Source organism: Cibotium barometz, chromosome 32 (genome assembly GCF_041138505.1).
Source record: "Cibotium barometz isolate CiBa-2024 chromosome 32, ASM4113850v1, whole genome shotgun sequence".
NCBI classification, from domain to species: Eukaryota; Viridiplantae; Streptophyta; class Polypodiopsida; order Cyatheales; family Cibotiaceae; genus Cibotium; species Cibotium barometz.
In genome coordinates this window covers 20,691,259-20,711,258 of record NC_141077.1, presented here as the reverse complement: position 1 = coordinate 20,711,258, position 20,000 = coordinate 20,691,259, and the positions used below count along the sequence as shown (strand labels likewise).

Genomic DNA, 20,000 nt, shown 5'->3' with positions numbered 1-20,000 from the left:
AAGATTTTCAGCCTCTCACCTTGTGTGTTCTCTTTTAGGGTTTTGTGAGTGTGTGTGTGTGTGCTTTTGCAAGAGCTCAAGCTCTCTTCTCCCGTGCATCTTTTCATGGTATCAGAGCCTAGTTCATGCTAAGGGCTGAGCTGCAAGCAAGAGAAGCACAGAAAGTGGTATGAGGGTAAGAGCTTCAACTACTCTTCCCCATTTGTGTTGGCAATTACACCCTTGTCGGGAGCTCTACGGGAGGCACCGGCAAACGATCTCTGATTGAGGAGCTTTCTTCGCGGGAGTAAAGCTATAGGACAACTATAAGGTCCTATGTCGGATAAAAATTTTTGGGCCAAAAATGCGTTTCGGGCGCGTTGTTGGAATTAGGGTTGTAGGAAAGCACACAAAGCTTGGAGAAGAAGAAGCAAGAATGCACACAACACAAAGTGTATTAGATTGTGTCAATGTACAAAAGATGAGTTAGCCCTAGAAGAATGGGCGTATATACAAGCCGGGGGAAAAAACCTCCTAAAGAGGGAAAAAGTGCCCCGGCGGTCCTAAGTGTGTTCACACACATCACTGCCTATATATATATGGCAACAAATCCCCCCTGGGAGTGATGGTGTGAACGAGAGCTGGCACTCATGTATAGGGGAGTGCCATGCCCGAAGTAGATTAGTCCACAAAGGGGAGCAAGCCCAAAGCTTTGCGGAAAGCTTCGAACTTCTCACGAGGAAGCGCCTTTGTGAAAAGATCGGCGAGGTTGTCCTGTGTTGGCACATAGGCCAAGCTGATCTCTCCTTCTGCTGAGAGTCTCTCCCTGACATAGTGATAATGCACCTCAATGTGCTTTGTGCGAACATGAAAAACTGGGTTTCTCGCAACTGCCAATGCACTCTGACTGTCAGTGAAGATAGAGGTGGCAGACTCCTGTCCAACACCCAAGTCAGCCCCATAAGCCGTCTGAGCCACACACACTCAACCGTAGCTGTGAAAGCTGCCCTGTACTCAGCTTCACAACTAGAAGTGGCCACAGTAGGTTGCTTCTTGCTCAACCAAGATATGCATGAGCTACCGAGCATGAAACAAAAACCACTTGTGGACACTCTTGTGTCATAGCAACCAGCCCAATCTGAGTCCGAAAAAGCATGTAAATCTGGCGGCAATGATCCCCCTCCTCATGAATTACATCCTGTAAATCTGCATCAGAAATAGGCTGATCTATGATATCGTTTGAAATCTGTGTAGGCTGAATATTTACCTCATTAGGACTTACATTTGAATTCCCACCTGTAAAGAGAGGCAACAACGTATCAAATACATCCCGTGAGCTCACACCTGTCTCTTTGGTACATGATAACAAGGGCTGCATAGCATCTTCCACAAAAACAACATCTCGACTAATCAAGATACGCTTTGACTGCGGATGATACAATCTGTAACCCTTGCTCTCAGCACTGTAACCAACAAAAATGCATTTGACAGCCTTATCATCCAATTTTCTACGTTGTTGCACAGGCACTAAAGCATAGGCCAAGCAACCAAAGACACGCAAGTGACCAATAGAAGGCTTCCTGCCATGCCAAGCATCCCGGACCTGATACGGTGGCTCTCAGGCCCTACCTCCAGGGCTTCTCTTTCTACGGGGGTTCTCCCTCCCAGGCGCTATGGTCTCAGTATCTAGGCGTGGTTGTTTGGTCCTTTTACCCGGGGAAGAGGCTGACGAGCCAAAATCCAGTATCAAAGGGAAAGGGGAAGTATGGAGTAATAGACTGCAAGGCCTTAGTGAGACACCTGTTGAGTACATATGCAGCACACATGACAGCCTCAAGCCAAAACGCATGTGGCAAAGCTTGGCTCTTGACCATACATCGTGCCATCTCCATAAGTGACCTGTTCTTCCTCTCAGCAACACCATTTTGCTGAGGGGTATACGGCACTGTACATTGGTGTTTTATCCCACGACTAGCCAGAAATGCATCAAACTCTTTAGACATGTACTCCCCCCCTCGATCAGTACCACGGAGGGTGTCCACAGTACAATTGGATACATTTTCAGCCATAAGAAAAAACTGTTTGAAGCACAAAAACACTTCGGACTTTGCCTTTAGTGGATATACCCATGCATGCCTTGAGTAATCATCAATGAAAGTTAGAAGTACAAGTGTTTACCAAATGACGGAGTTTGCATAGGCCCACATACATCACTATGTACAAGCTGCAATTTGCAAGTGGCCCGCACAGAACCATCCTTTGGAAACGCAAAACGCTGCATTTTGCCCAAAATACAGCCTTCACAAACATGTTTCAATGGTGCCTCAAGAGGGGGCAATGAAGCAACCATATCAAATTTCTGCAAACGCAACAAACTAGCAAAGTTCAGATGACCAAAACGAGCATGCCATAGTTTTGCATCTGAAACTGCCTTTTCATCAGAAATTGCATTTGCTGAATCTTCCACATACTTGTCATAAGAATTGAGCCTATACAGCCCACGAAACAAGGTGCCAGATGCAATAATCGTATCACCAGAAGTCAAATCATGAACAGTACATCTATCATCCACAAATTTGATTACAAATCCAAGTCTAGCAAGCGCAGAGACAGACAATAGATTCTTCTTTATCCCTGGCACATACAAAGCATCTGAAAGTGTGAAAGCGCTGCCATTTGCAGCAGTAAGCATAATTTTACCAACGCCCTTCACTAGGTAAGAAGCATTATTGGCACATGTGACAATATTCCCATTAGGGACAGCCTCAAGAGAAGTGAACATATCACGATGCGAGGTAATGTGCTTTGTAGCACCACTGTCAAAATACCATACATTAGAGTCAACAGAAACTGCCAAACATGCATCATGTACAGATGGGTCATACTGGCAATACACGCTAAATGCCCATTCTGTATCCTGCACAACATTTGCAGAATCTGCATTTGTAGAAGCATCCGCTATTGTGGCTGCATTTGACTCTTTCTTCTTTGCCTCTTTAGCCTTTAGCTTAGGGAAATTCTTAATGACATGATCATTTGCCTTACAATAATTGCATCTGGTCTTTTTCTTGCCTTTATCAAGAGCCTTCTCAGACTTATTGTTGCTACCTGTGGAAGGAGAAGAAGTTGCAGACCTACTAATAGGAGAAGAAACAGTGGAAGGGGCTGCCCTACCACTTCTTCTCTGCTCTGCTGCTGGGCAGCAATAAATGCTTGATCAACTGCACGTTGCCTGGCCCTGTTTTGCCTGGACTGTGCTTCTTGCAAGAGCTTGTTGACTAAAGTATCATACTTGACAGCATCAGGTCTGTCCTCATTAAGAAGTCTCCACGTGGAAGCAAAAGTCTGATATGTCTCAGGTAAAGCATCAAGAACAGTCTGCACAAGAGAATGATCAGGAATAATCTCACCTGCAGAAATCAACTGTTCTTTGAGATCTTTAATCTCAGCAAGAAAAACATTCATGTCATCATCTTCTTGCATAATCTTCAATTCTAGCTCTTTACGCAGGTAAGCGATTTTTGCCTCGTTACGACATGCATACAAACCAGCTAGAATATCCCAAGCCTGTTTTGCTGTTTTAGCTGAACGAATATGTGGGGTGATGTTACGTTTGACAGAAAGTGCAATCAAGGCATGAGCCTGCGCATCTTTACCATCCCAACGAGCTTGTTCAGCGGTGGGTAAAACAGCAACAACAGTAGAGCTGCTAGAACCTGCAACATCCTCAACAGATCCTACATCCACAGAACCTGGACGTACATCCATACCCTGCATAATGTTCCACACTCCTTTTGCAACCAAAACATGCTGCATCATGTATGCCCAAAGTGGGTAGTTGCTATCTCCATCCAGTTCGTCTTCAGCAGACAACATGCGAAATACATCATTGTTGTTATCAGCCATGGCCACTGACTGAAACTGATGCAAAAGCTACCTGTAATGAAGCAAAGACTGAACAGAAGACAACTTGTGCTATGTAGCACGGTCCACAATAGAACACGTATGCCTGTTTTGCAGAAAACTGCACTGTCGAAATTTTTGCAGAAAATGACGAAAACACCTGTGCAGAACTTGAAATGCAAAAACGAAGCCCGAAACGACCTCAGATGCAAATTCTGAGAACGCAAGCGCTCGTGAAAACTCACCTCAATCGGAGAACGTGAGTCGGAGGGTGCTGGCGGCGTAGCCCTGGGAGCCGATGCCTGCTCTGATACCAATTGTTGGAATTAGGGTTGCAGGAAAGCACACAAAGCTTGGAGAAGAAGAAGCAAGAATGCATACAACATAAAGTGTATTAGATTGTGTCAATGTACAAAAGATGAGTTAGCCCTAGAAGAATGGGCGTATATACAAGCCGGGGGAAAAAACCTCCTAAAGAGGAAAAAAGTGCCCCGACGGTCCTAAGTGTGTTCACACACATCACTGCCTATATATATATGGCAACATGCGTTAGGGCCTTCGTTTTTCAGAAAGCAGGCGATTTCGATCACTGCGGGTAAGTCATCGATTCTTTGTAGAACTCTATTTTAAGAACTGCAGGAAGACAGATTGGTTGTGCAGACATTGTGTGTGCTGCAAGGAGGTCAACAGTTGCCATTGGGTGTATGTATGCACATTGAGATCACTGGTTGTGACATTTGAGTGTAGTACAGTACCGCTGCATGAAGTACACCAGTTTGTGCAGGACAAACCAGAGTGCTATTTCTGGTAAATTTGTGTGTCTGGCAAGATGTCAAATGATGGCATAAATCAGATTGTTGCTGAGAAGCTTGATAAGAACAACTTCCATGCTTGGAGGTTCAGGTTGATAAATTTCCTGATGGGAAAGGGTTACTAGGACTATATAGAAGGTGAGCATAAAGAGGCACCGGAGATACCGGAGATCAATCCGACTGCTGCTGCAAATGTGAAAGAGTTCAAGAATTGGAACCAAGGAGCTAGAAAAGTTATGTATTGGTTCTCTATCAGTATACAGGACACCATGATTGGGCACATACAGGATGCCAAGTCCCCCAAGGAGGCATGGGACATATCTTGGTAAGACTCTATGAAACGAATACCAAGGCGCAAAAGATACAGTTGAAGAATGAACTTCATACTGTGGAGAAAAAGAGTATGTCTGTGAATGACTATGCATTGAAGATCAAGGATATTGTGGAATCCCTTTGCATCTATTGGCATTTCAGAGTAGATGATGATGATAAGGTGGAAGTCTGTCTATGTGGTCTCGGGCCACAATACAAGGCGTTCAAGACGTCTATTCAGACTCGGGAAAACAATCCCAATTTCACAGATTTGGTGTCTATGTTGATTATAGAAGAGAAGAGCTTGGGTGAAGATCAACAGTCTTCACAAAACAAAAACAGTTCAGAGCAATAGGCCTTCTACACAAGTTCAGGAAGAGGACAAGGTAGAGGAGGCTGTGGACATGGCCAAGGAGGTGGCCGAACAGGTAATCAAAATTATGGCCAGCAAAACAGCAACAACAACAGTCCCAAAATTCACAACAACAACAACACACAGGTGGAAGAGGCCAATTCAGAGGTAGGGGGAGTCAAAGAGGTCGTGGAAATTGGCAAAGGCACTATAATGATACACGTGGATGTTTTTATTGTGGTAAGCCTGGAGATGTGCAGGCAGATTGTTATAAGAAGTAGGCTGACATGCAAAATGGAAAATTGTAGCAAAACAACTATGCATCCTCGAGCAGAAACAATGAGAATAATGAAAGGTTGTTTGTTATGCAGCATGTCGTTAATGCCATGTCTAAAAATGTTGAAGTAGCACATAAAGATGATGTATGGTACGTTGATTCACGTGCTTCAAACCACATGACAAGTCATGGGGAGTGGTTCAAGGAGATGAAAAACCTTGAAAGACCAGGTTTTGTGGAAACAGGGGATGACACTACTCATCCAATTGCCCATGTTGGAGATGTGCCATTGTCTATGCAGGATGGCAAGGTGAAGTACCTTGCAGATGTACTTCATGTTTCAAACATAATAAAGAATCTGGTTTCAGTTGGCTAGATGATTGAGCAGGGTTTGCAGGTTCGGTTTAACCCTGATGGTTGTTATGTTGAAGACTTTAAAGACAAGTGCAGGTTGGTTGCAAAAGAAAAAAGAGTGGGTAGACATTGTTACCATATTATAGTAGTGATGTGTGTGAACACACTTAGGACCGCCGGGGCACTTTTTCCCTCACTAGGAGGTTTTTTCCCCCGTGCATTGTATATACGCCCATTATCTTCTAGGGCTTGTTATCTTTCATTTTTGGCACTCATAATACACTACTGTGTTGTGCTCAAGCTTTCTCATCTTCTTGAAGTTGTGTGTGCATTCCTGCAACCCTAATTCCAACAATTGGTATCAGAGCAGGCTTCCTCCTCCCGGGCAGCATCACCGGCACCTGCCGCTTCAACTCCTCCGATTGCAACGAGGTTTCACGAGCGTCTGCAGGTTAGTATATGCCGTGGAGAGCCCGTAGGGCTTGGTCATTTCAGAATTTTGATCTGAGGTCATTTCGCCCTCCGTTTTTTGCATTCCAAGTACTGCGCAGGCAAAATCGTCCTACTGTGCAGATTTTCTGTCAAGATTAAAATCTGCAGGACAGGTGCCCATTCGTCTGTTTTGGGCTGTGCTACATAGCACAGTTCGATTTTATACAGGTTTACCTCTTACAGACAGCATTTACATCCAGTAGTACAGTCATTGGCCATGGCTGACAACAATGATGTATTCCGCATGTTGGCTGCTGAGGATAAGTTGGATGGCACCAACTATCCATTGTGGGCATATATGATGCGACATGTATTGGTAGCAAAGGGGTTATGGAACATTGTGCAGGGTATTGATGCACGTCCTATTGTGGCTGGGAATGCTGCAAACACATCAGAAACAGGTACTGTTGATGATGGTGCAGGCACAAGTGCTGTAGCAGCTGTTCGAGAACCACCACTTTCAGCAGAGCAGATTCGTTGGGATGGTAGAGATGCGCAGGCTCATGCCTTGATTGCGCTGTCTGTCAAACGTACCATTATCCCACATATTCGCTCCTGCAGGACTTCTAAGGATGCTTGGGATGTACTTGCCACATTGTATCAGGCAAGAAATGAGGCTCGTGTTGCTTACCTCCGAAAACAGTTGGAGAGTGAGCATATGAACGAAGGTGATTCTATGGATAGCTTTTTGACAAAGATCAAGGATTTCAAAGAGCAGCTCATTTCTGCAGATGAAATCCTGTCAGACAGTTCACTTGTGCAGACTGTTTTGAATGGTCTACCAGATTCTTATCAGGGTTTTGCTTCCACTCTTCGCTTGATGATGAAAGGCAATCCCAATGCCTTATCATTTGAGGAGTTAGTTTCTGTTTTGCTGCAAGAAGACCAGTCAAGGCAAAACAGGAATATTATGCGTGTCGCAGATCAAGCTTTCGTTGCTGGTCAGAGAAGCGGGAAAGGTAAAGCTGGCTTTTCTTCTAGTAAGCAGAAATCTGCAAATGCTGCGCAACCAAAGAAGGAAGACAAAGATGAGAAGAAGGGTGACAAACAGAAAACATTTTGCAAGTACTGTAAGGGAAATGATCATGTCATCAAAGCATGTCCTAAGCTGGCTGCGAAAGAGGCTAAGAAGAAAGAGGCTGGTATGGCTATTGCAGATGCCTCTCCTTCTAACAATGAATCTGCTAATGTTGTGCTAGATACAGAATGGGCATTCAATGCGCAGTGCAGTTATGACCCATCTTTGCATGACACATGTATGTCTACAGTAGATTCAGATGTATGGTACTTTGACAGTGGTGCCACTAAGCATATCACCTCGCAGCGCAGTTTATTCACTTTCCTTGAGTCTGCTCCCACAGGGAATACTGTCACTTGTGCCAATAACTCCTCTTATCCCGTTAAAGGAGTTGGACAGATTGTGCTGAATGTTGCAAATGGCAACACCTTTACACTTTTTGATGCATTGTATGTGCCAGGGATCAAAAAGAATCTGCTGTCAGTCTCCGCATTTGCCAAAACAGGTTTGGTTGTAAAATTTGTGGATGACAGATGTACTGTTCATGATCTCTCTTGTGGTGACATCATTGTAGCATCTGGTTCACTATGTCGAGGGCTGTATAAGCTCAATATGGATGGCAAATGTGTAGAGGATTCAGCATGTGCTATTATGGATACGCAGGCTATTTCAAATGCAAAACTGTGGCATGCACGTTTTGGTCATCTGAATTTTGCAAGTTTGCTGCGCCTGCAGAAATCTGAAATGGTGTCTTCTTTGCCTAAGCTTGAGGCACCTGTCAAGCATGTTTGTGAGGGCTGCATATTGGGTAAAATGCAGCGTGCTTCCTTTCCCAAAGATGGATCAGTGAGAGCTGAACGCAGATTACAGCTTGTTCACAGTGATGTTTGTGGTCCCATGCAAACTCCATCATTTGGGAACTACCTTTACTTCGTGACTTTCATTGATGATTTTACCAGGCATGCATGGGTATATCCTTTGAAGGCAAAGTCCGAAGTGTTTTTGTGCTTCAAACAGTTTTTGGTTATGGCTGAAAATGTGTCAGAAAGTAAGATGGGCACCCTCCGTTCAGATCGAGGGGGGGAGTATATGTCTTCAGAATTTAATGCATTTCTGGCTGAGCGTGGGATAAAACACCAATGTACAGTGCCGTATACACCACAGCAAAATGGTGTGGCTGAGAGAAAAAACAGGTCTCTCATGGAAATGGCAAGATGTATGGTTAAGAGTCAAAGTCTACCACATGGTTTTTGGCTTGAGGCTGTCATGTGTGCCACTTATGTACTAAACAGGTGTCCCACCAAAGCATTACAGGTTGTCACTCCATATGAGGCTTGGCATGGCCGCAAGCCATCTGTTGGCCATTTACGTGTTTTTGGTTGCCTGGCATATGCATTAGTGCCTGTGCAACATCGCAGAAAATTGGATGACAAAGCTGTCAAATGTATTTTTGTTGGATATAGTGCTGAGAGCAAAGGCTATCGTTTGTATCATCCACAGACAAAGCGCATTTTGGTTAGCCGTGATGTTGTATTTGTGGAAGATGCAGTTCAGCCCTTGGTTTCATGTACTAAGGAGACAGATATCAGCTCACGTGATGTCTATGATACATTGTTGCCTCTTTTCAGTGGTGCACAGTCAAGTGCAATACCTCATGAGGCAGTTTTTCAGCCTATGCAGATTTTAAATGATGGCACAGATCAGCCTATATCTGATGCAGATGTGCATGATGCACTTGAGGATGAGAGACAAGAGATTGAGGGCTCTAGAAACATGCCTAGATGGCTGGTGCAGACTTTGCGTGACAGCAAGTTGGATGCTCCTTTGTCTAGTCGCACTCGTTCTGGCTCTCATGGTGCCTCTTATGCGTCAGATTGTTATGCATTGGCTGTTTCTAGTATGTGCGATGAAAGTGAGCCTGTTTCATTTGATGAGGCACAAAGTTCAGAAAATTGGATGGCTGCTATGCAAGCAGAATACGATGCTATTATGAAGAATGGTACATGGTCTTTATGTGACTTGCCCCCTGGCAAGAAGGCCATTGGCACTAAGTGGGTATACAAATTGAAGCGTAAGCCTGATGGCACAGTGGATCGCCATAAGGCTAGGCTTGTTGCAAAAGGTTATGCTCAAGAGAAGGGCATTGATTTTGATGAGACTTTTGCTCCCACATGTCGTATGACCACTGTTCGTAGCATCTGTGCATTAGCAGCTCATAATGGTTGGAATGTACATCAGCTGGACATAAAGACTGCGTTCTTAAATGGAGATTTGCATGAGGAGGTGTATGTATCGCAGCCTCGTGGTTTTGTTCAAAGAGGGCAGGAAAACAAAGTGTGCAGGTTAAAAAAGGCTTTATATGGTTTAAAGCAAGCTCCACGAGCTTGGTATGAAAAAATACATGCATATTTGACTGCACATGGGTTTCAGAATAGTCCAACAGAAAGCACTTTGTATGCTAAACGTGTGGATGGTGTACATCTAATCATTGCTCTCTATGTCGATGACATGCTGCTCACAGGACCAAATGAGAATCATATTGCTGATTTTAAGGCTGATTTGAATGCCTCTTTTGAGATGTCAGATTTGGGGCATTTGCATCATTATTTGGGAATACAATTTAAGCAGTGTGATGGAGGTATTACTTTGTGTCAGACAAAGTATATTGAAACATTGTTGCGGAGATTTGGCCTTGAAGACTGCAAGCCTATTGCTACTCCAATGGAGACAGGTTTGAAGTTGAGTCTTCATGATGCTGGAGATCACTTTGATGTCACACTCTATCAGACAGCTGTTGGTTGCCTCATTTATGTATGCATTACGAGGCCAGACATTCAGTTTGCAGTCTCACAGGTGAGCAGATTTATGCATAGCCCAGGCATTAAGCATTGGCAGGTAGTGAAGCGTATCTTTCGCTATTTGAGTGGTACTCGGCATCTTGGGTTGTTTTATCCCAAGGGGGGATCATTGCCGCCAGATTTACATGCTTTTTCAGATTCTGACTGGGCTGGTTGTTATGACACACGCGTGTCCACGAGTGGTTTTTGCTTCATGCTTGGAAGCTCATGCATATCATGGTTGAGCAAGAAGCAGCCTACTGTGGCCACTTCTAGTTGTGAAGCTGAGTACAGGGCAGCTTTCACAGCTACGGTTGAGTGTGTGTGGCTCAGACGCCTTATGGCTGATTTGGGTGTTGGGCAGCCATCTGCCACCACCATCTTCACTAACAGTCAGAGCGCATTGGCAGTTGCGCGGAACCCAGTGTTCCATGCTCGTACGAAGCACATTGAGGTGCACTACCATTATGTCAGGGAGAGACTCTCTGCAGGAGAGATCAGTTTGGCTTATGTGCCAACACAGGATAACCTTGCAGACCTTTTCACAAAGGCTCTGCCTCGTGAGAAGTTCGAAGCTTTTCGCAAAGCTTTGGGCTTACTCCCTTTTGTGGATTCGTCCACATAGCTAGACACTTCCCTATACATGAGTGCTAGCTCTTGTTCACCGCATCACTCCAGGGGGGATTTGTTACCATATTATAGTAGTGATGTGTGTGAACACACTTAGGACCGCCGGGGCACTTTTTCCCTCACTAGGAGGTTTTTTCCCCCGTGCATTGTATATACGCCCATTATCTTCTAGGGCTTGTTATCTTTCATTTTTGGCACTCATAATACACTACTGTGTTGTGCTCAAGCTTTCTCATCTTCTTGAAGTTGTGTGTGCATTCCTGCAACCCTAATTCCAACAGACATTGAATGTAAACATGCATGAAGTGAGTGCTACAATGTTTACAAATGGTTCAGGAATTATTGCAGACACAGACATTTGGCATAAAAGAATTGGACATGTGAATGTGTAGAGAATGAAGTCTATGCAGACTAAAGGAATTGTGACAGGGCTGCCAAAGTTTAAAGTTGAAGGTATGCAGAAAATATGTGAAGCATGCCAATTTAGAAAGTAAACAAAGCATGTATTTCCACGTGACAGAAATGTGAGCAGAAATGCACTAGATGTTGTGCATTTAGATGTATGGGGTCCTACGAAGACCATGTCTATGGGAGGCTGCAGGTATTATGTGACATTTATTGATGACCACACAAGGAAAGTGTGGGTATACTTCATGAAGGAGAAGAGTGAGGTGTTCACTCATTTTCAGAGTTTCAGAGTTATGGTTGAAAAGCAAATAGGGAAATATGTAAAGTGCCTAAGGTCAGATGGAGGGGGAGAGTACTTCTCCAATGAGTTCTTGAATTTTTGAAGAAGAATGGTATTTGGAGATAGTTTACATGCAGATACACTCCGTAGCAAACTGGAGTTGCTGAGCGAAAAAACAGGCACATTGCTGAGATTGCGCGAGCATTGATGGGAGAGAAGAATATGCCACATAGTTTTTGGGCTGAGGTTGTTTTTACAGCAGTTTACATCATGAACAGGACTCCAACTACAGCCATACATGATGAAACTCAAGAGGAGAGGTTTACTGGCAGAAAACCTGATTTGTTTCATCTTAAGTCTTTGGATGCATTGCATATGTTGTTAGATGGTCAAGGTGGACTATATGTCCAAAGAGAACTTTGCACCGTTGGTATATGCTGAAGAATTTGCAGAGCAATCAGAGACAACAGTTTAAATCGTATTTGGAAAGAATATGTCAGATGGTCAAGGTGGACTATATGTCCAAAGAGAACTTTGCACCGTTGGTATATGTAGAGAAAAAAGGAAAGGTGAGTTGGGCATCAATCTTACATGAAAGAATTATGGAAGAGATAGAGAATAAAGATAAGAGGAAATCAAGATGATAAAGAACAAGATGTCCTTGGGGATGTTTAAGGAATGGACATCGGAACTAAAGGAAAGAATGCATGCAGAGCTGATAGTATTGTGTGATAAGAATATTAATCTGAAGTGGAAAATCAAGTCCTGTTACAAAGAGTTGAGCCCCTTTTAGCAATAGAAAAGCAAGTCCTTGGGCAAGAGGATGTGGATGTTCAGGGGGTTTTAGTGACAGAGTCAGATGTTACTGTCATGAGACAAAATATGACCCAGGTTCGAGTGAAATTATGGAAGGAGATCCGGGAGAGGATTGAGGTTGTTGCATTGAAGCCTTATAATACCTTAAAAGAAGCATTTGTATCTGAGCATGAGAGTGATTTGATAAAGCAGATAGAAGTGCTGAAAGTAGAGAAAGAGGAGATGTTGTTGAAGATAACACTCTTGGAGGAATAGAAGCAGATGGTTTTATGGGATGATCAGTTTCAGTTGGGAAAAGAAGAGGTGAGCCAGGCTGTGTGGACTGATGGAATTGGAACTAAATAGCAGAACCAATTGAAGGAAGAAGAAGCCAGGGAGAAGGAACCTGAGAAGGAAGGTACAACATAAGAAGAAGGTGCACCAGCTGAAGAAGAGGTAGCACAAGGTGAAGTGGTAGGAGATCAAACCCATTTGGGGGAGGTCTAAATGCCCTAAGTCTACTATTTTTTGGTTTTTTGGGTTTTAGTTTTCATAGGTTTTGTTAGTTTTTATCTTAAAAAATTAAAAAAATTAAAAATTCTGATAAAGGAAACATGTGCTCTTCTCTTGGGTTTGTTAGACAACTGCGTTTGAGGTAGTCTGAACCTTGGTACTGCACCAAGCTCTTCACTTTATTTTTGGCATAGTCTTGACTTGGTGTGGTGCATCAAGTTGGGGGTCTATCAGATTCCATGAGAATTGATCAAGGGATATGTGGGTCCGAGTCAGATTTTATGCAAAATCCAGCCACTGGGCTGTGCCATGTGTTGAACCTTAACAGATCAGTCTTTAGGCACTAGGTGGAATACCCGATATTAAGTGGAATATTCGACTAGGTGGAATATCCGATAGTGGCATGTATGATGTAAAAGCGACTATAACTGATATAATTGCAAGTCGCGTGAATGTCATGTGATATGGGAAGACGCCATGCTTAGAGCATATATGGAGGCGTACTCGGATGTTCAGGATATAGATAGATAGATAGACAAGCACAATGCTATTGAATATAATTAGAGTCTTCCCTCCAGTTCCATTGTTTTGCCTATTTTCTGATTAATGTTTTGTGATATGTTGATGATGTTCATGATATGTTATTAGATTGATTATGATGTGGTGGAATTACTGTGAGTGGTGGATATTCAAATCTGTGTGTGTATTGTGAGAGAAATTAGGGTTAGGTCAGATTCTTGAAAATATGGTCTTTCTGTGTTTAGGGTTACAAGTATAGGGTATTTTACAACATTACTAGTAGTAAAGAGGGGCTCAATCTACATAGTATAGCATGATAATATAATAATCCCATAGTCTTCTAGAACTACACTTTAAAGGACACAACAATGCCCATAGGACTCCATCAGTTCTCCCATTCATTACTCAAAGAACAACCTCATATCAGAATATTGCTCATTAGTTACAATAGTCAGAATATTGTTCATTAGTTACAATAGTCTCAAGACAACTTATACACATCTCCATTAGCCACATGACTCCTCTTCTCTTCTTTACACCTTTACTCTTTTTTCCATTCTTCTACTTTAGATCCAGGTACTACATGTTTAGCACAATAGTTACAAGGAGAACTCCCACTCAAGTTTGCTTTGTGTATTACTGAGTTAGCAAATTGTTTTGGCAGGGAGCTTTTAAGGCTCACTCACTTTCCAACAACTAATTGTTGGAAATAATAATATATTGGCTATAACACATCTAACCACTCCTCCTCAAACCCACCCAACCTTTGGTCCTAAACCAGCACTCAACAGAGTGCTCCCCTATTAAGAAGGCGGAACTCCTTCAGAACACCTCAAGTAATGAGTTTTTGGGACGAGAGGAACCAATTACATAGTTGTGAGTGAAGGAATAAAAAAACCCTTGGAGCCAAGAGCAGCCACCAACGGTCCTCCAAACCTTAGATTGACGAACTAGATCTATAAACAATGCTATTAACTTTGTGAAAAGGGCATTAAATTGTCATATCTTTAGGAAAATCTCTAGTGAAGGAGCGGGAGCAAGACGAGGGAGCCTCAAGGTTCATTCCCTTAGGACCATGTTGGATGCCACAATGTTTCAAACATTTGGTATCGATATTGTTTTGGGTTTATCCCAAGAGATGGCCATGGCCAAGCAACCCAACATCACCAATTGACAATAATTGGATTATGTCTGTTTTTCTATACCATTAGGGAGGACAAGCATTTAACCAAATACCTAATAGTAAGCACACACAATGTAAGCAAGAGTCCCACCTTCTCAAGGAGCCCATTATAGAAGTTTCTTCAACACAAACAAATTTCAATTCCTCTCCATCTGGATAAGGACAAGGGAACACGAGGAAGGGTAAAGAACCAATGATTAAGACTGCCTCAAACCTAAGGGATCAACAAGAGCAATCACATAACATGTTCTCAGCTACCGTAGGTAAGCCCTCAAAACCTAAGGGCTCCATAAGAGTAATCACATAACGTGTCCTCAGCCACAGTAAGCCCTCACCCCATAAGGCAAGAAATTCCAAACCCTAAAAACAGAGGGTTTTGCAAATTCCCTTATGTTCCATCGCCATGTGAATATGTAAAAGACGTGCTTAGGATGACATTTTAAATGTGAGGGAGTGTTACAACAAACCTTTCCCTTATGTTCCATTGCCATGTGAATATGCAGAAGACATGCTTAGGATGGTGTTTGAAATGGGAAGAGGTTTTGTGACAAACACAACACTTAGAGGCTGAGAAATGGAAAAAACTAAGCTAATCCACATCTTAAAGGATGATGATAAAATTTGATGGAATTGGAGATCACCTAGAGAGGTTCAATCAAGCTTGCGAAGCCATGGGTAGGGTTGATGATCCTACCAAGATCTACACTTTTGGAGTTTGCCTTAAAGGAAAAGAAGGCAAGTGGTTTAGGTCTCTAAACCCACTTGAAAAGGTCAACCATGAGCTATAAGACACACATTCACTATGGAATTCTTAACCAATGGAACCCCATTGCACATATCTATAACCTCGTTCACTATGGAATTCTTAACCAATGGAGCCAAATGGAACCCCATTGCACATATCTATAACCTCAAATAAGAGAAAGGAGGGAACTACATTGCCCAAACCAAGTATCTCCATATGAGATACAAAACCTGTGAAAGACTAGACGGATTTATTGCTCATTAGATCGGTCTCAAGAGCAAGAGGCTTCATGGCCATCTCTACAGGGTGTAGAAATAACATCTTTTGATGAGTGTTAACATCTTTTGACGAGTGTTACCGTCCGCGAGGCAATAGATCTAGTAGACAATCTTTAAGATAGGAATATAGAAGTCGTTCACCAAACCAAAAGATAGGGGATACATTATCATCCAAAGCCTTAGCGGTGGCTAAAGGATCCCCACCAGCACCAAAAGACTCCTAGTCAATGATATGAGCGTGGACGAGCTGGCATAAAATCTTCTCAACCAATTAGGCCAGTAGTGGTAGGCCAACCCCAAAAGCCCAACCTCAAGGTCTAGCCAATTCCTCAAGCTGGATACCCAATCGACACATATTCCAACGTCCGCTTTTATTAGAATCCCTTGTTAAGAGGTATGTACATGATCACCACCAATGTTATACCCACCTTCTGCGGTATTATCACCCCAACCAGTTCCTCTAGAGAATCATACTAGTACAATAGTACTAAGTGACTTTGCTAGCGGACGAGCTATGAGTTATATGAGCAATACAATTCATATGGATATCTGGAGCAATCGCACAATCTCCACCATTGACTATGCCTCCTTGTATGAAAACATGGTGCAACAAAGGGGTGAGAGACTTCAATAACATGTCACGCATGTCACTTCTTTCCATTGCAAGGGCCTGCACCGTGTTACCGAGTGTCCTCAAGGATTGTCCAAATAGACAATCATCCCAGTGTCTCGGCATTAGCCACTTTGACGAGCCTTAACTTGTTAAGCGTATAAGGAAGACTTATTCATATAGTCCCTCTTAATTCCATCACAAGGCTCTAGACCAACATGAGGGCAATAGTTAAGGAAAGAAGTAGAAAGCTCAAGCTTTAGCTTGTTAAGGAGGACTTATTTATATAATCCCACTTATTGCCATCACAAGGCTCCAAACCAATATGTGGGCAATAGCTGAAGAAACAAGCACAGCAATAAAGAAGCAAAAAATCTCAAGCTTCAACTTCAAAGCAAATAGCTAAAAAGCTAGAGGTATAAGCCCTAAAGGCCAAAGTAGCCCCTAAAATGGCGAAAGGACCAAAACTAAAGGTCCAAAATAAGAAAAAATCAAAGAGAACATGGAAATACAACACACGATAACAGTAAACGATGTCGTGTGACCATTGAAAGTGGTTCGAAGAAGAGCTCCAAGCCTACCTCCCTTATGGAGACAATGAGTGATCTCTTGCTTAAACCAACTCTTCCCAAAGAAAAGAGACACATTAATTGCATAAACCTTTTGAATAAACTTAAAGAGAACCCCAACCCAATGTTGGAGAATGAGCGTATAAAGTAAGCTCAAGAGCTTGTGAGGAAGGTACATGTTGAATTAGAGCTCATCCTTGAGCAAGTGTTTGAATACAAACCTCTAACCCCACTTAAGTGTTTGAGCAAGTGTTTGAATACAAACCTCTAACCCCACTTAAGTGTTTCCATGACCCTATCCTAGAGACAATCACAGAAACTACAAGGGAACCTTAGAGTGTGCCAAAGGCCTTGACCGAACTTGTGTCCATTCTCAAGAAGCTATAGAGAAGCCCACCATCACTCATAGGCATAATCCTTGTGGTCAAGCTTGCCTATACGGGAACATAATCAAACTCTTAGGCATCCTACAAGATGCAAAGATTAAGACCTTTGGGCTGCTAAAGAAAAGAGAACCATTAATTACGTAAACCTTTTAAAGAAACTTAAAGAGTACCCCAACCCAATGTTGGAAAATGAGTGTATAAAGCAAGTTCAAGAGCTTGTGAGGAAGGTAGATGTTGAATTAGAGCTCATCCTTGAGCAAGTGTTGGAATACGAACCACTAACCCCACTTAAGTGTATTCCTGACCCTATCCTAGAGCCAATCACACAGGAACTATAAGGGAACCTCAAAGTGTGCCAAAGGCCTTGACCAGACTTGTGTCCATTCTCAAGAAGCCACAAAGAAGCCCACCATCACATCATAGGCATAATCCTCATGGTCAAGCTTGCCTATACGGGAACATAATCAAACCTTAGGCATCCTACAAGATGTAAAGATTAAGACCTTTGGGTTAAGGTTCCACCACACATTTGTGGTGATGGACTTTAAGAGAAGAGGGTCATACACCATGGTTATAAGAACGCCTTACATGAGAGAAGAGGGTCATACACCATGATCCTCGAAAGGCCTTACATTAGAGAAGAGGGTTGTACACCATGATCCTTGGAAGGCCTTCATGAGAGAAGCAAGGCTCAACTAGGAAACCGATCACATTTATACATGCAAGGGCAACTAGTCTTTGAAAATAGACATGAAAAGAGGGAAGACTCATCCATGGGTCGAGGCATTCTCACCAATGAGTCTGAGACAACCATTATTGGATTGCTTAGTAGATATCTATAGAGCATATACAACATAGAACCATTATTGGATCACTTCAATAGACATCTATAGAGCATATATATAATGGAAATTCACACATACTACGATTGATATTTGTAGAGAGTTTGCTTGTATGTTGGATGGTGAAGATAAGGACCCAAAATATGAGTCGCTTCCAGAGCCTGATGATGTGAGGATTAGATTCACGTTTTAACAACCATGGACACTCTTCCACAGAAGCTTGGGATAAGGATTGCATGATTGGAGAGTGCCGAAATCACATCCGTGTTTGTGCTAGATGCATTTGAAATAGAACCAGCGGTGGAGGAACTTGCTTACCTTGAGTTACAGTTCACCTAGAAAGACCACCTAGCTGCGTGGCCAGCCTTGATTAACACCTAGACTAGTCATAGCATTTTATCTTGGGAGACATGGACCTCATTAGACCATCCACCCTCACACCATTTGCAACTACCAACATCATGGGAAACAACTCCTAATCTATAATTGTCGATTGATTTGAAGCTAACTTTTACATTGGAGCTATCTTTTACTCCCAATCCATAATCTTACAAGTTTTATAACCCCCCCACAAGTATAATGAAAGAGAGCATCATCCTCCGAAGAGGGGATGGATTGTGGTTGTTGATTGTGTAGTTAGTTGGTGGAAAAGTCAAGCTTCCCCCCACAGGATGGTTAGCATACCCTTGGTGGATGAGGACACCCTAAACCTTTCAACATACTAAGCCTCATCACTTGATTTTATGCCATCACCTCAGGTAAACCATTAACACTTTAACACTCCTCTTGCCTCACTGCATTGACCACCCCCTCAAACCATTATGGAGAACCTCATCGATGAAGATGGAGACCACCCCCCAAACATCATCCTTAACAATTCTTCAGGAAGGAGTGGGTACCTAAGAGTACCCTCGCTAGCCAAGGAAAGCACACCCAAGCAAAGACCTAGCAGCCACTAAGAAGAAGTGGGTACCCAAGAGTGCCCTGGCTAGCCAAGGAAAGTATGCCCAAGTAAAGAATTGGTAGCCACCACCATTTAGCCAAAAGCCTAGTCATGTGAGTGGAGATCTTCCAACCTATAACAAAAGAGCTTTATCCACAAATTGAGCTCTACTATTTCCTTGCTAAGATGTCAAGAGCTCAAGGATTTACAAAGGAAACCCTTTCGTAGTACGAGTCTCAAAAACTTCGTGGATCGTACCCCAATCTCCAAAGCCAAAGAGAGTGTGGTGACCCCTGAACCCCAATTTGTGCCTAGTAGATGGGTCCGAACCATGCTATTAGAAGCATAAGGCTCTTATAAAGGGAACCCGTACATTTGGGGTTTAAAAGTAAGGAAAACCTACTCCACAAGCCTCTATAACCATGTCATCAAATGCTAAACCAAAGATGGAGGGGAGACCTAAAGCCATGCCATTGGTGCTAATCCCAAAGCTTAAGGAGGAATGGAGAGTAGTGATCACCACCTTGACTGAATGTGAACATCACCTCCGAAGGAATCGAAAGAGTCCATGTACACCAAGCAGTAAGAGACAATACCTAGCCCATGTGCAATGGCCCCTCCCTAACTTTGTTCCCATCAAAGAAGAGCCTCCTAGGGTGTCAAGCCCCCAAGAGAGCTACACTCATACTCCCTAGGCATTGCCAAAAGTAACCTTAAGGCTCAAAAAGATCACCACAGGCCCCCATAACACCCACTTGCACCACGTCACAACACCAACTTGCCAGCTGAAACTCGAAGGATAAAGTTCAATCAAGCATGCCAATAAGGGAAGGGCCCATTCCTAGATTTTATAGTATTTATAGAGAATGAGTGTTCGCCATATTGTGTGGCTTTGTTTTTTGAACTAAGAAGTTTTGTGAGTGTAACATGTAATTACGAAAAGTAGTATTGATATGGACTCAA

The 20,000-nt window shown here is 42.9% G+C and overlaps 1 protein-coding gene across 1 annotated transcript in view; it reads right to left on the bottom strand.

The window, feature by feature from the left end:
* LOC147619939 (uncharacterized) overlaps positions 1-20,000 on the bottom strand; it is a 126,034-nt gene that overhangs the window by 37,780 nt on the left and 68,254 nt on the right. The window lies entirely within an intron of this gene.